This window comes from Oryctolagus cuniculus, chromosome 6 (assembly GCF_051225735.1).
Source record: "Oryctolagus cuniculus isolate XC-2025 breed Fujian yellow rabbit chromosome 6, ASM5122573v1, whole genome shotgun sequence".
In the NCBI taxonomy this organism is placed as follows: domain Eukaryota; kingdom Metazoa; phylum Chordata; class Mammalia; order Lagomorpha; family Leporidae; genus Oryctolagus; species Oryctolagus cuniculus.
Genome location: NC_142872.1, coordinates 103701735 through 103719314, shown reverse-complemented (window position 1 = coordinate 103719314; position 17580 = coordinate 103701735). Strand labels below are relative to the sequence as shown.

At 37.4% G+C, this 17580-nt stretch overlaps 1 long non-coding RNA gene across 4 annotated transcripts in view; it reads right to left on the bottom strand.

The window, feature by feature from the left end:
* Window positions 1–17580, bottom strand: part of LOC127490586 (uncharacterized) — a 184924-nt gene that overhangs the window by 58388 nt on the left and 108956 nt on the right. For 2 of the 4 annotated variants that reach the window (XR_016235746.1, XR_016235747.1), the window contains exons 2-3: window positions 7988–8069; window positions 4805–7139 (exon numbers count right to left, since the gene is read on the bottom strand). This is a non-coding gene — a long non-coding RNA (uncharacterized LOC127490586). Of the gene's footprint in view, window positions 1–4804; window positions 7140–7987; window positions 8070–17580 lie in introns of those variants that run through there. The other 2 variants (XR_016235745.1, XR_016235748.1) reach the window with 1 other exon arrangement.

The window sequence follows — 17580 nt, the reverse complement described above, 5'->3', positions numbered from 1 at the left end:
TGCATATAACAATGCAGAACGTTCCTATGATTCACATTTCTCATTATTTCCAATGACCCAAGCAAAGGATGCTCTTTGAAGTCCTGAGCCTTGTGATCCTTCCATGTGCCACACCTTCTACCCACAACCACGCAGACTTTCTGACCATCCCAATCTTTTGCAACTTGCTAACACCTTCTCCTTGTTCAGGTACAATTTAACCAACCCTACCATGGTTTTGTGGAGTTTCCTTGTGCACTCTGCAAGCTCAACCTTAACATAAGCTGCCTTATTCAGTAATTAAATGCACATTGCATACAGTAGACACTCTAAAAATCATTGAGGGATAATGAATATTGAGCAATTTCTGTTTGTCTAGCTCTGGGAAACCTGGATTTTCTTTAGGTAAAAATTTAAAGCTCACTTATGTTTTAAGGGTATTCAAGGTTACTGATTTAAGTATATCCCTAGCCTACATATTAGCAAATATAAAGATTTTATCCATATTAGTATTAGCCCCTCCCTGACGATTTTTTGAGCACTCTATTGAATATACATTGTATTTGGAACAGTGTGAACTGCTTAAAATGACTAATTTCTAAAGAGATGATAATTTTCCTTACTTATTGGAGAAATCTGCCTAAAATATTGTACTTATTCAAATGAGCAATTGATATTTGTATTTTTTGTCAAAGCATAATTTGCCGATTTCCCAGTGTTAAATCGATATTGTCATCAATTAAATCATTTGATATTTTATAATTCTGTTTGGTAACCCTTACATTTAGCTTCACTTTATATTTGAAACAGTTAATCAGATTTATTTTCCTGATAGCCATGAAGTGTTTTCTCCTTGAAATTGGAATCTGTGTTTGTTCTTCCTTAAATGACCATCATTTGAGTCAGCATATGGTGCTGAGTAATTGCTCAATAAATACTGAGTCAAAGATTAGAAATAGGGGGCTGATATTGTTGCAATGTAGGTTAAGCCACAGACTACAGTGCAGGCATCTCACATTGGCTCCAGTGACATCCCTGCTGCTGAACTTCTGATCCAATCCCTAATAATGGCCTGGGAAACCAGCCAAAGGTGACCCAAGTGTTTGGGCTCCTGCACTCACGTGGGAAACCTGGAAGAAGTTCCTGGCTCCTGGCTTCGGCCTGATCCAGTTCTGGCTGATGTGGCCATCTGGGGAGTGGACAAATAAATGGAAATCTCTTTTTCTGTAACTCTGACTTTCAAATAAATAAATCTTAAAAAATATTAGAAATACGGCCCAGAATTTACAACTCAAAAGTTCTGTTTGTTTTTGCTTTCAGAGTCTATTTCAACCTCATCACAATCTTGACAAAAACTTGAAGACTTATCTAACTTTGTGAAAAAAAAATCACAGCACTCAACACAAAATTTGGACTTATACAAAAATATGTTTTCCAATACTGGCATCTCCCAAAGTAACTCTCCGTAAAGCTATCATCTAGAACAAGTTTTTAGGTACAGATTTTGATATGATGATTTTTGTGGAGAAAACTTCTGAGATGTTTTCTATAAATTGACACATGTTGGAGCATGCCAACAGCTGCCCACCTAGAAAGACAGCAGATGAAGTCCAAATACTTGAGTCCCTGCCACCTATGTGGCAGACCCAAAAGGAGTACCGGATTCCTGGCTTCATCCTGGCCCTGTTGCTGTGGATACAAGATATCTCTCCTTCCTCCTATCTCTCCCTCCCTCTCCGTGTTTCCCTATCTGTCATTTTGCTTTGCAAATGAATAAATGAATCTTATTTAAAAAAAAACTAACATGTGTACAGGAGTAAAGGAAACAAGACTGAGCATAGAAAAACATGATCTGCATTGGATTTGCAACAAAAACCTCCTTAAGGTAGAGACCATAGGAGCTAGATATACCCTCAAAGTTGCCCCAGCCAAGGCAGGGGCATCAAGCAATCTTACTCACTGTTGGACCAGTCATTGTTTACTAGGGGGAGTGGGCATAAACTTGGGCAAAGAATCTTCCCTCTGAAAACAATTCCTTGAAAAACGAACTAGCTGTGAGCCATTAGCAGCTAGTCAGCTGAGGGAATCTGCTCCCCTATCCGTAGGAGAAGATCTGAGTAGAAGACTACGGTATACTCTTTACTTATATATTACATGCAAATTAAATATAATTTTAAAATATCACACTTTTAATTGACAAAGTGAACCCAATCCAGAATTTCCTGGTTTAAATTGTAATTCTCAATTTACATTTCAATTTATATTCATTAATATTCTATTCCATTGCTAAAAATATAAGTGACATAAAAACAGGAATTTAGGGAGCTGGCATTGTGGCACTGTAGATTAAGCAACCATTTGCAGTGCTAGCATCCCCTATCAGAGGATTGTTTCAAGCCCCAGGTGCTCTGCTTCCAATTCAGGTCTTTGCTAATACTCCTGAAGGGCAACAGAAGATGGTCAAAGTGCTTGGGCAACTGCCCCCAAGGCGGGTGACATTGATGGGTTTCCTGGATTCTGAATTCAACCTGGTCCAGGCCTGGGTATTGCAGACATTTGGGGAGTGAACAGCAATTGAATGAAATTATGTTCTGTCTCTTCTTTCACTGTCCTGTTTTTCAGATGAATAAATAGACTTAAAAAAAAAACACGGGAATTTCAAATTTTGTTCACATTTGCATCAATAGCACCTGTAAAGAAAGGAGAGCAGAACAGAAGGGAGGCAAGATATGAACTCACAAGCTAAAAGAAATTTATTCATGAGGAAATACATCATAGAAGTGGCCAACTGCTGGCATGCACACCAACAAAACCTGTGGCAGAGAGCACAGTCCTCCAGCAGGTTTGTCCTTATATAACTTAGGGTGGGCTAAGAGTCCAGGGTGGGGACAATCATCAAAGTTGCATTTCTTCTTACAGGTTTTTCAGGTTTTGGAGGGCTTACAAACATAAAATAATGCAGAGGGTGGAGTGGGGAAAAAGCCCAGGGTGTGAAATTGAACTGGTCTCTAAGAAGAATGCAGGGGTATGGGAGTCCATCAGGGAATTTGAGTTACTTTCAGGCAAGGAGCTAAGATGGCTGAGGCTTCTGTCCTTGTTCCATCAGCACCTAGAAAGTTGTCTAGCAGTAGACATTCAATACAGTTTGGTATATAAATAGATTGAAGGAGTATGGAACACTTCCGTAAGCCCTAAACCGCTTCAAACTTCTTGACATGGTTTTGATAATTGCTCTCATAGTCCTAACAAGGATTTTTGAAATCTAAATTGGCTCTGAATTCATCATGACAATCTCGTATTGTGTTGACCATCAAGAATTAACTCTTCTAAATCTGAACATTATTCATTATTATTGCTTTTTTCTTTTATTTCTATTATGTGCTGTGACTTTTACTAGATATAGCAATGAAAATATTAAATGTGATTTGTGCAGAAGTAATACTCTGAGAGTTTCATGCAGTATATGCATGCAGTATTATATGCCCATTGGGTATCTCAGGAAAATTATGCATAACTGATACACAAGAAACCTTGCTCATTCTGAGAGGCCAAATTCATCTATTCAATTAAAGAGTCTGGAAATGTACAAAGCTAATAATGTACTGAATTGGTTTGTTCTTAACAATCATATAAGACTTACTAAATTTCAATTCTAGGGGAGCAGTTTGGTAATATCCCAGTGAAGGGGATACAGGAGAGCTTGCTTACTTTCTGGCCTTCTCTGTTAGTTTTTTCAAGATAAATGAATTTCAGAATACACATATCTGAAAGCAAGATCACCACAAACATGGCTTCAGTCCGTCTCAGGCAGCTCAGTGAAATGTCTGTTCAGGTTTTAAAGAAGAGGTCCCATTCAACTCCATACAAAAGAGAGTGGAGTTTCACCAACTACTGTTTCCAAAAGGCTAGTTCTCATTGCCAGTAACAGGTGTTTCCGAGAAGGATGAAACTACACACAGGCAAATGATAAGGCAAGCAAAACTGTTCTGTATCCCTGAAGAGCTGTTCTTGTTTGTAAAGCTAACCTGTAAGAGAACTCTATTTGTGCTTTTCATTAGAGGTGGATCTCATATGAGGATAGTTCAAAAAGTACATGGAAGCCGGCACCATGGCTCAATAGGCTAATCCTCCGCCTGCAGCGCTGGCACCCTGGGTTCTAGTCCCAGCTGGGGCGCCGGTTCTGTCCCGGTTGCTCCTCTTCCAGTCCAGCTCTCTGCTGTGGCCCGGGGAAGGCAGTGGAGGATGGTCCAAGTGCTTGGGCCCTGCACCCGTATTGGAGACCAGGAGAAACACCTGGCTCCTGGCTTTGGATAAGCACGGTGCGCCGGCTGCAGTGTGCTGGCCAAACCAACGGAAAAAAGGAAGACCTTTCTCTCTATCTCTCTCTCTCACTATCCACTTTGCCTGTCAAAAAAAAAGTACATGGAAAATGAATTTAAAAGATAAAGTCAATTCTGTGCAAATTTTTTTAATTCAATGCATAGTTTTTTCCATAATATATATTTTCTTTGAGCTTTTTGAAAACCCCATATACAGATTATAATTGGAGAAAAAAATTCTTTAAAGGTTTATACATATGTGTCATTTTCTTTAGTTTGTGCCAATTGTAGGAATGCATGGGCTTTCTTGTCTGAAATTATAAGAGTCACTCTATTAGAGTCTACAATTTTAAAAACTTTCAGTGATATATGCAAATTAACAACGGACGCTTTCTCAAGAAAAGCCCTGTCCTTCGGTGTATCTCCCATGCCATTTACCTCACCTCCAAGTTGTCAAGCATTACATATTGACATTGCTGTCACTCAGATCATCGTCTCATAAGAACTGGTAGACGCAAGTTGGCTATTTGTTGTACATTTCTTTTTGCAAATGATTCTATACTCTAGGTTTACATTCGTATGGGTTCTTCTCTCAAATGCATCCCTTTTATTTTCACTCTCCATAGACATTCAATGAACTCTCTCTCAAATCCCTTCCAAATGCAGTTTCATCAAGTATCTGAAGATCATCTTGAAGGTGACCTTGAATTTAAAACTCTTCCTTATTCTAGATTGAATCATATGGAAGTGTGCACATTGTAAGTCAAATGTTGTTGAATGCTAGCAATATTTTACATTTTTTATTTATAGATGACTAAGTTGAGACCTAAATAATTTAAATAATTTACTCACAGGGAAATTTGTGGTAAACCAGGTGTGTAGACGAAACATCAGATACTCATTGTTCCACACACTCATTATTATCATCTTCCTGACTACTTGTTGCTGTGCTCACTACCAAAGTTGGAATGGTAGCTAGGGAGTTTCCTACCCCATCCACTCAAAACACTTATTCTGATTCAAAATGTAATGAAGCAATGCAGACTTCTTAATATTTTAGTACTGCAGAGGACACAGAAAAAGTACCTCTGAGTCCCTTAGTCCCAGTGGACAGGGAAATGATGAGCTGTTATTTCCTAGTACTTCCCCCTTCAAATATCATCCTCCAGGGGTAAATTTCAAAAACGTGGATTCTGACGGCTGCCTTTGCATCTTCCACAGTATAGTGTTTCATAAAGATTTGTTGAGTTGAATATAATGGAATTGAGTGAAACTTGAAACCCCCAGTTCCTATGGATTTTTGTCAAACACATGCTCTTTAGTTATATTTCTCTGTTCTCAAGGTCTCAGATTTCCATCCTCAGTGTTCCTGTATGTTATTTCACTGATGCCACAAATTTAGTGCTAAAACTATTTTTGGTTCATGAAGTCACAGTTTAAAATTATAATTTAAAAAAATTTGAAGTTTACCTAACTTTAAGTGTTGCTTTTTCTGTAATAAAATTTATTAAAATAAAAGTATGCTAAAGGAATTGATTTTATCCCTGACTAGACATTTGGAAATCCTATTCTCTGATTATAAGAAAGGTCATTAGACTGTTGGTTCTTCTCATTCAAATCCATTGTTTCCAGTGAATTCAAATAAAATCACTGAAATAACCATCAACTTGAATATGCAAGTCTAAACTAGTTTCTATCAGTTAGTAAACTGAATTCCCCAATCGATTTCTATATATGTTGAAAAGCAATCATTTTGCTAACTCAATTAATATTGAATAGTTCTCAATGAAAAATCAGTCTCAGGCATTTAGCTCCATTTGATTGTAAAGTTTTTGTGTGTTTTTCTAATAGTTTCATTTTGTGTATAGAAGCAGCTTCTATACCATACTACAAAATACTTGCACTTAATCTTTTAAAGTCTCTCAAATAGCATCCATTAAAAGATCAATATTTTTAAGGATCAATTTTTAACTTTTTAATTGCAATTGTTAACTGCCTTCATACATACTAATCTCTATGATAACTGTGCACCTGAAATGCTAACCTATTCAATATGTTCTATGTACTAGATAATTAGGATAATTCCCCCAAAGCAATGATATTAACTGCGGTTGACAGCACGGGACTAATGAGAGAGCAGATATGAAAACGGAGAGAAAATTGTGTGAGAAAATCTTTTACTGTGAAGATCAACAATAGAAATATAAAGTATAACTTCTTGACCTAACCCAAAACAGGTGATAGGAAAAACATTATGCATCTAACTGGAGGCATTATTGATTGAAAGCATATCTGAAAATAATCATCTAAATTCATGTGTGCATTAAATAACTGTTCGCCAGTATTCAATTCTGCAAATTGAAAACTACAAACATCTGTGGCTCCCTTGAGTTTTCTTTCCTTCAATACTTTCAGTAAATTTAGTGACACAAGTGAAACCTTGTGGCAGTCACAAAAATACATAGCTTAGAGAGGAACTTTGGATATTTTATGTTTCTTTCAAGATGTGTCAAACATTGCAACACATACAAAAACAAATACCTGGTGAATGCATCCATCAATCGATAACAGTTTGCAGTTTGATGGTGATATTTTTATTTATTCAACTTTTCTCTTTCTTTTCCTGTTCTCTTTTTTCAAACAGGGTCAAACGCCGTCCTTCTGATCTGCTACAATCAGGTGCTCTCTGTTGAGCTGTCCCTTTGTTCTTCAGGAGGGGATGCATTCACCACACTGATGCATGGCTTTTGATGATCTGAAAAATGTGGGTGTTCCTCAAGGGCTACTGATCTAGATGCCTTCATTGCTAGAAATAGATCAAGGGAGGCTTTCTCCCAAAATCTAGAGTCATAGCACAAAGGAAACCAAGAAGATTAAAAGTCTTACTACTAAATTATGCACTCACCACTAAGCAAAATCTGTACCATTCTGTATTTTTTACCAGAATTACCAGAGAAAGTAGCAATATTAACATGCTATATTTGATAGATTATTCTCCCAAAAACTAGTAAATTGTCCCTAATAAATTAAATGATGAAAAATGTCTATCAAAATCAGCAATACATTTCACAGTTAACTTTCATTTACTAAGACATTTGTGCCTATTAATGTATCAGGATTTTAGACAAAAAAAATTAAAAATACTCATCTGTTTGAACTGTCATTTCATCAACTTAAGAAGGGATGTAAAAATGACACAATTGAACTTTCATAAATATAAGGGAATTACACTCATATTTATATACACGTCTTTTATATATACATTATATTTATCATGTATAAAAATAAACATCATATATGCATTGCATATGTGTATATAAATTACATATTTAATTATGTAAATTTAGTAACAACTTGCTTTGGCTAAATTGTATAGTACACAGTTTGCAGAAACCAGTTTTATTTATTATGATAATGATAGTGATGTCAAAAATGAAATTCTCCCATGAGCCAACACCATAAATTAATGTTACTTTCAAAAAAAGGGATAGGGAAATTGACCTGTAATACTTTAATTTTTACAAAATGTTATTACCAATAGTCCAGTCTTAAGAAGAATGCATTCTACCAAAAAACATGAGCCCAGTGGCTTTTTTTTTTTATTCTTGCAGCCATTCTCAATTTCTCCGGTATCCAGTTACTTATTTTTGCCATATGCAGAACTGAGATAAAATTACTCAACATTTTACCTAGGGGGCAAAAGTCATTCTCTCTGTCTTGTTCTTCTGAGCACTGCAACTCCACTCAGCTCCTCTATTGATATTCCAGTATCTGTAAAGTGAAGAACATAAAATTTTATACCAAAAATTAATCAGGAAACTGTAAAAATAGATGATTAAAAAAACGATATTTGGGAGAAATGTAAAGGTAAACACAAATCCTGATCATTAACAGTCAAAGTTATTGTAGGAGTTTGAAGAATTGGGAATTATTTGGTGGATCATGGATCAAGTCACCTTCCAGATGTAGAAGCTGTTGCAAATTAACTGAAGGGAAGCCAGAAGTTGAAGAGGAGACAGAAACATCACAAAGAGCTTTACAGCTTAATATTTATAGTTTTTTTAGGCAGGGTGAGATTAGTCAAACTTGTCTAAATTGGATTCAAAGTGATACCATGTGGGTTGGATTCTGGATCAATGAAGATTTAACACTGCTACACTAAAAAAATTGTCTTTAAAATAAGCTACGTACTGCCATTTTATGTGCTGTTGAAATTTATACAATGTGAAGGCATGCTTTGAAAGAGTAAGGTTAATGGTGAAATTAAAAGATCCTAAAAATCAATTAACTGGTCAAATTGTGTATTCTTTGAAAATGTTATATTCAAATAATTATCTATTATTGGCAGAAAAACTCAAGAAAGGAAAGACTTTCAAGCTAAATTTTCATATATCTAAGAAATTGATCTTTGACTTATAATGTTCACATTGTCATATTCTTTGGATTTAACTATGCTATAAACTCAATCTGCTCTCATGGTTTTTCACACACAAATTAAGGACACAGTCTTATCTAAAGTTAACAATTGAATTGAGCACAGTCAAAATATGCATTGAAGAACAAGTGTTGTGTATTTTAAAGGTAGTTTTAAAGTCTATTTTGCTGTATATTATATATACATACAAGTATACATTCATATAGCTGTAATAAAACCACTTATAATGACCAAATTCAAGTGACTACTATTCTGATAAATATAGTGTTCAAATATTATTTTTGTGGGGAGCAAACCGGACTAGACTGAGTTACTGGAATTAAGACTTATTCTATGCATCTGCTCTCCCACAATATGGCGCTGGGAGAGAAGTAAACAGCTTCCGCACAGCTGCCTCCAGTTCAACCAATAAACTGTAGGACTTGCTCCTGATTGGAGAGCAGCGTACTCGGCGTGTGGGCAGCCGAGTTAGGATTGGCGGAGGAGGACTATAAAGGAGGAGAGAGACGGCATGCACTAGGAACATCTATGGGGAACATCTAAGGGGAACACCTGTGCAGCCCCCGAGAAAGCCGGCCGGCGGTGTGCCGCTCCCCTGCGGAAGTGGGGAATGTGGCCAGGGGGAACTGCCCTTCCACGGAGGTGGAAGGGATAGTAGCCAACCCGGGAAGAACCAGCAGCAAACCCGGGGAGGGCCGAGCAGACGAAAGAACAGCGCAGGGTCCTGTGTCGTTCCTCCACGAAGAGGGGGAGCGACAATTTTGTCTCATGAGTGTTTTGTTTTGATCATGCAGTGTCTTGTTACTCAAAACCAACTTTGCTAACAAAGCCTAAACACAATAGTGGTTGAAATATATTTACAAGAAAAAACAAAACTGCACTATAAGTGAGATATGAAGAATTTGAAGTTCTTAAGCAAATGAATACACATGAATTTATTTCAGTCCAGAGTGTTTTGTTATACCTGAAAGTCAGGTTAACTTCATGACATTTTAGAAACCATTTGATTTGAATGTTTCATGAACTTGCGTTGGGTATACACTTTAATATCAAAGCTGAATGACATTTATCACACTGAATATTTTACACCCATTGAAAATAAAATAAAACAACACACAATAACAACAAATATTCAGCTGGAAGTAGGCTATATATTAGTTAAACTAATCATTAAGTAACACTTGACCAGAACGTAGCATCACAAAAAGGCTCTGAAACGGGAGAAATCACTGGCCCCTCTCTCTCCAGGAGAGCCTGGCTGCATAACTACTTGGAGTCTCTTTAGGAAGAGAAAACTCTTAAGAAAAATCAAGCTATGAATTTAACACAAATTGTCCAATGAAGATATTAAAAAACTGTTAAACTGCAAAATTTAGTTAGATTTCTAAGGCAAAACTGTAAAAATTCATTTTCCTTTGAGAAATATTTGGCTTTTATGTTCCTGAAATTTCTTATAAATGAGCTGTAAATAATCATAGGATATGATGATATGAAGATAAAAAAGACTATTAAATAGCATAGTAATGTGTAAATCCAAAAGGTTGGGGCAGGCACTGTGGCATAGAGGGTAAAGTTACCACCTGCAGTGCCAGCATCCTTTATGGGTGCCAGTTCAAGTCCTGGCTGCTCCACTTTCGATCCAGCTCTCTTCTATGGCCTGGGAAAGCAGTAGAAGTGGCCCAAGTCCTTGGGCTCCTGCACTGGTCTCGGAGACTATAAAGAAGTACCTGGCTCCTGGCTTTGGATTGGCCCAGTTTGGGCTGTTGCAGTCATTTGGGGAATGAACCAGGGGATGGAAGACCTCTTTCTCTCTCTCATTCTCTGTCTCTGCCTCTCTGTAACTCAATCTTTCAAAAACTAAATACATCTTTAAAAATAAACAGATAAATCCAAAAGGTTGAATCAAAATTGCATTTCACTAGGATGCAACTCATACAAATATGTAAAATAGTAACCAAAATGTTGGAAATGATGTGAAATATGATTTTTACTTTCCCCTTCTCCTCCTCCTCTTTCTGCCCCTTGTTATTTGCCAACTTCCCTTGAAGTTTATGTTCTTTGGGTAGAATTATTATTGTTCCATATATTCAGTTACAATATTAATCCTTTTTAGAATACTTTAATGTTTCACCATATCCTTTCTGGTACAGTGTGTTACATTTCTCTTCTCTCTGTTCTTCATTGGATATTTTTTTTCCTAGAACATGTTAACTTTCTCTTTCTACCTCAGTGGTTCTAAGTGGGAGCTGCCTGGTGGAGTTAACTGAAGACTTTAAAACCATCTATTCATGGGCTGCAGAATTTATTCTACGATTTCATTATTTGGAGAAAGGTCTTTGTAAGTTCACCAATTGATTCCAGTGTTAGGCAGAGTACCTGACTATCTCAAGATAGTCCCAGAACAAATGCCATATTTAGGTTGTTGCCTTCCACCATAACAACTTAAGAAGAAAAATAATTTTATTTCTTTCCAGTCATTAGCACTTATACACCAACCTACTCATATAGTTCTCAACACACACTATTTCAGTTATCTATGGGCATAATGTTGTCTTGTTTTTCTCACTTTCTTATCAAATTCTTATATTCAGAGATTGTTTTTTATTTCTTTTCTCTATGCCTCATATAATTTAGATATTAAGTAAAATTTTGTTATTTTAATATAAATTAACTCTAACTAAATATCTTTTTACAAAAATATTTATACTTGTTCTAGACTCTTCAAATTTGATTCATCATGAGTTATCAAACAAACCAGATATACACTCTTAAATACATCTGCACTCTAAATACATAGAGATGTAAGTATATTCATATTTATGTGCACATAAAATAATTAATAATTTTAATTATGTATAAATAAGAAACAACTCCAAACTGAAGTATCCATCCACTTTATAGAATAAAACAGAACAAAAGTGGTACAGCATATCCTAATCTTTCTAATAGTACACATGTGGTTTGTTTTTCTCTGAATTTCTCATGCTATGAATATTGTTTAGGTCAAAACAGACACTTGATCACGTTTCATGAATTGAAAGAATGAAATAGGGGGTCAGCGTGTGGCACAGCAGTTTAAAGCCCCAGCCTGCAGCTTAGACATCCCATATAAGCCCTGGTTCAAGTCTCAGCTATTCCACTTCCAATCCAGCTCTCTTTTAATTTGCCTGAGAAAGCAGTAGATAATGGCCCAAGTCCTTGAGCCCCTGCACCCACATAGAAGATCCAGGAAGCTCCTGGATCCAGGCTTCAGATCAGCTCAGCTCCAGCTATTATGGCCATTTTGGGTGTGTACCAGTGGGAGGAAGACCTTTCTCTGTCTCTGTCTCTCTCTCTGTAACTCTGTTTTTCAAATAAATAAAATAAATCTTTATAAAAATAATTAAATAAAGAGCCCATTTTTATATCTCTTAAGATATGATCATACATATGTAAAATATGATCATGGATTCAAAGAAGAGGAAAACTTAAAGTCTTGTAAGAATTAGAAATTCATGAGGCCAGTGTTACAGCATAGCTGGTAAAGCCCTTGCTTGAGATTCCAACATTCCATATAGGTACCAGTTCATATCCTGGCCTCTCCACTTCCGATCTAGCTCCCTGCTAATGGCCTAGGAAATCAGGAGAATATGGACTAAGGAATTGGGCCCCTGCTACACACATGGGATACCTGGAAGAAGCTCCTGGCTCCTGGATTCAGCTTGGCCCCAGTGCTAGCCATTTCAGGAAACCAGAATATGGACAATCTTTCCTCCCACCCACCACCATGTATGTGTGTGTGTGTATCTGTGTGTGTGAATGAGTCTGTCCCTCTCTCTCTGTAATTCAGATAACAAGAATACATCTTTAAAATAAAAAAAAAAAATAAGGGCTCATAAGACAAAACAAGCATTATAGAGTATAACCATCTACTTCCTGAATAGCAATCTGAGGAGTCATTTTTGTTGAATAGCTTAGGTGTAGACTTTTTGGTTAGACTATTTGAACATTGTACTGCATTTTTCTTCTCAGGGTGATAAATTGTAAGAGAACAAGTATGATTTGTAGGAGAATATCCACCCCCCCCCAAAATAAGATAAAAACAGCTTCAACCTATAATGTGTGCCACACATTTTGTTGAAGTGGCTTTTTTCCTGGAGTAGAATAAGTTTTCTACCATGCTTATTCTGAGTTGTTGCTATGGTAACTATGTATGTCTTATAAAACTGTAAACAATTGTATAAACTGGTCAAATAGACCACACGTTTATAGCTGTGCTAGCTCAGTTCAAATGTATACACAAACCATTTTTAATATTATCTTTACAAAGAAATATTTATTCACGTCAGATGGATGTTCAGAACCTTCTTCCAAAAGATGATGGCCATTTGTGTGTGGGTACATGGTGTGTAATTGGGGGAAAGTGACTTTTCTTTCCATTTTCCAAAACATAAAATGAGGTGATTATAATACAGACAACTAGAATCCACGGTTCATCCATATAATTATTATGAGTAGTCTGAAAACATGCCAAAAGCTTTTCTAAGAATTAGGCCCTCAGGTATAAAGATTAACATGGTTAAATTGACTGCTGGCGATTTGAACAATCTCTAAAGGCTCTGCATAAAATCCATTGACAATGAAAATTTTCATTTAAAAAATGTGCTGCCATGGGCAATCCATGCTAACCAATTTATAGTCTCTATTTTTATAGGAGTTTGGAAGAAAATGGGTTTAAAACAACCAAACAAAACTGCCTGAATTTGTTATAGATTACTACACGATGATTTTGCCAACATAAAAAAACACAGACGTTACAGGAAGTCAGAGGGCATTCATCTACTGCCAGCATCTAGGGTTTGAATTGGTGGGTGATGCCTTTGTGGTGTCATATTTGCAGCATATCTGAAGGAGATAGTGGAATATACTTCCTACGTACGTATATTTATTTCAAAGAAAATTTTAACTTAAAAGGCCCTTATAATAGTTAAAGGTTAATTGTTCAATATCACAGTCACCGAAACATTTGTATTTTACACAGCATAGATTGCAATTATATTTTGATTAATGCATTCATTAACAAATATATTTTCTAGTCTATAGTATTTAACAACTGTCACATATGGGATCTCCTATGCATCTTGCAATAGGGAATATCCTAAATCTGAGGATACAAATATCACATTTTTAAAGTTTGCTTTTTATTAGCTTATTTGTGTATTTCAATTTCTCATTTTCTGGGAATGTTGTACATCTACCCTGTTCTTAGACAATATTAGCAATTTCAAAGCAACAAGCAAACGTAAAGTTTTAGCACATGGAACAAGATACGTAGACAAAAATGTAGAAAACTTTTTGTGATTAGAATGATGACAATGACAATGAGAACATTTGTGTTGTGCTATTTCTTTTTTAAAAAAGATTTATTTTATTTATTTGTAAGCCAGAGTTACACAGAGAGAGAATGAGTGGCAGAGAGAGAGAGAGGTCTTCCACCTGCTGGTCCACTCCCCAGTTGGCCACAAAGGCCGGAGCTGGGCTGCACTGATGCCAGGAGCCAGGAGCTTCCTCTGGGTCTCCCACGTGGGTACAGGGGCCCAAGGACTTAGGCCATCTTCTACTGCTTTCCCAGGCCATACAGCAGAGAGCTGGATCAGAAGTGGAGCAGCTGGGACTCAAACTGGAGCCCATATGGGATGCCAGCACTGCAGGAAGTGGCTTTACCTGCTATGCCACAGTGTCAGCTCCTGCGCTATTTCTTTTAAGGAAACATGGCCTCTCGATTGTGACTATATTTATTTATATGGAATATTTTCTCACTATTGTCTTATGAAGGATGACATTTTATACTTCCTAGAAAATGGTTACCTTTATCAGTTATCTTTCAATATCAGCACAGCAGAGTTTAATGGTTACAATGCCAGTTAGAATGCCCTTATCTCAAGTGGGAGTAGCTGGGTTAGATTCTCAACTCTGGCTCTTGATTCTAAGGTACTGTTGATGCAGATCCTGAGAGGCAACAGTGGTAGTTCAAATAGTCGTGTTCCCGCCACCCAAGTGGGGAGACCTGGATTGAGTTCCTGGCTCCCAGACTTAGCCTAGATATTGTGGGCATTTATGGAATGAACCAACTATTTGATTTTCTCCTGTGTCTTCTTCTGCTCTCTTTCTAGTCTCTTTCCTTCTGTGTGTGTGTGTGTGTGTGTGTGCTGCTTTTTCCAAGTGTCCTTCTGCCTTGTAAATCAATACACAAATATTTTTAAGTTGCAGAAACAACTCAGTAAGTTTAAAAGAAAATTGCTGTTGTATAAATTATAGCTATATAATTTTACTGTTAAAAAAATCAAAGAAAATCTTGAGTTTTTCAAGTCAAATAACAAGGATTTGTAATTATGTTAAGCAAGATCATCTTATAACAAATAAAAAAGATAGTATCTATAAACATCTCACACTTATGAATCACAAAAGTAAGCAATGGATTAATATAAGGAATACTTTCTACCAGAAAAAAAAACAAAAATATGTTTCTAATATAGTTATGAGATTAACAAATAGATCAAAATGCAGTAACAGAAGGCTGAGATCGGAGTACAGCATGTTAAGCCACCACTTGCAATACTGTCATCCCAAATTGCAGCACTGTTTAAGTCCCTGCTGCTTACTTTCAAACCAGCTTCCTGCTAATGTACCTGGGAAGGTAGAGAAATATGAAGAAAGTACTTGGGTCCTGATACCCATGTGGAAAACTAGGATGGAGTTCCAGGCTTCAGGCCTTTGCCTGTCCCACACTTTGTTGTTACAGGCCCTTAGAGACAGGGCCAGTAGAGAGAAGATTCATATTCCCTCCCCTCTCCTCTCCTCTCCTCTCCTCTCCTCTCCTCTCCTCTCCTCTCCTCTCCTCTCCTCTCCTCTCCTCTCCCCTCCCCTCCCCTCCCCTCCCCTCCTCTCTCCTCTCCTCTCCCCCTCTGTTTTGAATAGATAAATAAATAGTAAGAAAAATGAAGTAACATAGAATATCTCTACCTACTACACATTACTATGTTTCATAATAAAATATTACCTGTGAAATTAAATCAAATATGAGCTACCAAGATAGAAGTTTTCTTTTTAATTAACTGAAATCTATCCAAAGACTACCAAAGGGGCCAGCGCTGTGGCTCACTTGGTTAATCCTCTGCATGCGCTGCAGGCATCCCACCTGGCCCAGGTTCTACTCCTGGTTGCTCCTCTTCCAGTCCAGCTCTCTGCTGTGGCCTGGGAGGGCAGTGGAGGATGGCTCAAGTCCTTGGGCCCCTGCACCCTCATGGGAGACCAGGAAGAAGCACTTGGCTCCTGGCTTTGGATTGGCATGGCACCAGCCGTAGCGGCCATTTGGGGAGTGAAACAATGGATGGAAGACCTTTCCCTCTGTCTCTCTCTCTCACTGTCTGTAACTCTACCTGTCCAATAAAAAAAAAAAAAAAAAAAAAAATACCAAAAAGTTCCTACAGACAATTTTTCTTACTGTAGAGAATTAAATGCAAATTAAAAATGAAGGAAAAGAGATAAAGTTTATCTTCTGTTATATAACTTGATGTAAGTTAATCACACAGTGCTATAATTTGAGAAAAATTTAAGGAAAGTGGAAGAGTTGAGAAAGCACAACACCAGCTGTGATGCAATATAGCAATAAATTCCTCTCTCCATGTTTCTCCTATATCTGTGATTAGAACCTCCTCCACACACTAGGGAGAAAATCCACATACATTCTGTCAGGCTGAAAGAAATTATTTTTTTCTAAGATTGATTGATTTGGGGACTGGCACTGTGGCGTAGTAGGTAAAATCACCACCTGCAGTACCTGCGTCCCATACGGACACTGGTTCGATCCCAGCCACTCCACTTCCAATCCAACTCTCTGCTATGGAATGCAAAAACAGAAGATGGCCCAGATCCGTGGGCCCCTGCACCCATGTGGGAGACCTGGAGGAAGCTTCTGGCTCTTGGCTTCAGATAGGCGCAGCTCCAGCTGCTGCGGCCAATTGGGGAAGACCCCTCTCGCCCGCAATGTCTCTCATCTCTCTGTGGAACTCTTTCAAATAAATAAACAAATCTTAAAAAAAAAAGAGAGAGATTGATTGATTTGAAAGGCAGAGTGTCAGAGAGAGAGAGCTTCCATCTGCTGGTTTACCCTCAAATACCTGCAAGGGGTAGGTCTGGACCAGGCAGAAGCCGGGGACTCCATTCAGTGAGTGGTAGAACTCTGGCACTTAAGCTGTCATCTGCTGCATCATCATGCACTTCATTTCCTGAAGAACAAACCTTGAGACTGAGCTGGAGATTTGGTGAAGAGTATGTAGTAGGATGCCAGGTAAGCACTGATGTGGTCAGCCACAAAATCTCTGCTGGATAAGGAGGGATGTCATGCCAGAATCAAAGAGCAATGGAGGCTCCACACATTTATAATTTAGTTTTAAGTCATTTCTCATCCAAGGAAGATATTTTAGTCCCCCAAATATTTACAGATAAATGAACCATAAGTTATGAACTGTCATTTAGAGCTCCAAATCTGTGATCAATTCACCAAATTCAATGCTATTGTCAGAAAATTATTCAGCATATGTAAATTTTAAAAATTACACCTTCAATCCATTGAGCTAAAATGTTACTATTTATCTTGGTATATTAATAATTTAGGGGGACCAGTGCTGTGGTGCAGCAGGTTAAGCTGCTGACTGCATCACTGGTATCCCATATGGGTAAAGGTTCAAGTCCCAGCTGCTCAGCTTCCGATTCGGCTCCTTGCTTACATGCTTGGGAAAGTAGCAGAAGCTGTGCCTACACAGTAGTAATATATAAAATCATGCATCAGTTTGCAAATAAAAAATG